General features: G+C 41.7%; 1 non-coding gene across 1 annotated transcript; it reads left to right on the forward strand.

The window, feature by feature from the left end:
• Nucleotides 1-872: 872 nt before the first annotated feature.
• Nucleotides 873-979, forward strand: LOC141662661 (small nucleolar RNA R71). Its single transcript, XR_012550764.1, has one exon. It is a non-coding gene; the product is annotated as a small nucleolar RNA R71 (small nucleolar RNA).
• Nucleotides 980-1243: the final 264 nt, after the last annotated feature.

The raw sequence follows: 1243 nt of genomic DNA on the forward strand, positions 1-1243 counted from the left end.
GTAGTCTTCCTTGGTTCCACTTCTACTTCCTTCTGTACTTCTTCTTCCTCTTCAGCCTCAACTTTAGATCCTGGAGTTTTAGCTTTTTCAGGATTCGCAACCTTACCAGACCTCAATATAATTTCCTTAACATGCTTTTTAGCTTCCTTCTTGCCCGACATTTCAGTATCTCTTGGAAGTGTGCCAGGTTGACGATTCAGTAATGCATTAGCAATGTGCCCAATCTGATTCTCCAAGGTCTTGATAGAAACAACTTGGCAATTGCACATGAGCCTCAACTCCTCCAATTCAGATTTTTCATTAGCTTGTGGTAAATGCTGAAGTTGAAGTTGTATCCTATGGGCATATTGCGGTTGTTGAAAACCAGGAGGGGTATACTGATTTACTGTGTATGGCTGATAAGGTTGTTGCACCGCATTCTGATCATTACTCCAGCTGAAGTTAGGATGATTGCGGTTATTTGGATGATAAGTGGCTGGAGCTTGCTGTTGTGATCCCTGAAAGTTGCTCACAAATTGAGCTGATTCGCTAGAAATAGCACACTGCTCAGTTTTATGTGCCCCCGCACAAAGTTCACAAACACTAGCGATTTGATTAACTCTATAATTAGCCAAAGAGTCCACTTTCATCGTCAAAGCTTGAAGTTGAGCAGCTATAGCAGTAGTTGTATCCACTTCCAAAATTCCTGCTACTTGACTTGCAATATTCTTTGCGTAGGATTCTGGTATTCATTAGCTGCAATTAGCTTAATCAACTCATAAGCTTCATTATAGCTTTTGGCCCATAAGGCTCCACTAGATGCTGCATCGAGCATAGGTCTAGATTGTGAGCCTAAACCATTGTAGAAACAGTTTATAATCATCCAATCAGGCATGCCATTGTGTGCGCACTTCCTTAGCGTCTCCTTGTATCGATCCCAAGCCTCACACAGAGATTCTCCAGTTTACTGCGCAAACTGAGTAAGAGCATTCCTGATTGCAACAGTCTTTGCCATTAGAAAGAATTTAGTGAGAAACTTTTGAGCAAGATCCTCCCATTTGGTGATAGACCCTGGTGGTAGAGAATGTAACCAACACTTTACTTTATCCCTCAGAAAGAATAGGAAGAGTCGCAGCTTAATAGCATCTTCAGTCACCCCATTGAACTTGAAAATGTCGCAGATCTCGATGAAATCCTTGATGTGCATGTTGGGGTCTTTTGTAGGAGAAACCCCAAACTGAACTGAGTTCTGTATCATCTGAAT

Source organism: Apium graveolens, chromosome 5, assembly GCF_009905375.1.
Source record: "Apium graveolens cultivar Ventura chromosome 5, ASM990537v1, whole genome shotgun sequence".
Lineage (NCBI taxonomy): Eukaryota > Viridiplantae > Streptophyta > Magnoliopsida > Apiales > Apiaceae > Apium > Apium graveolens.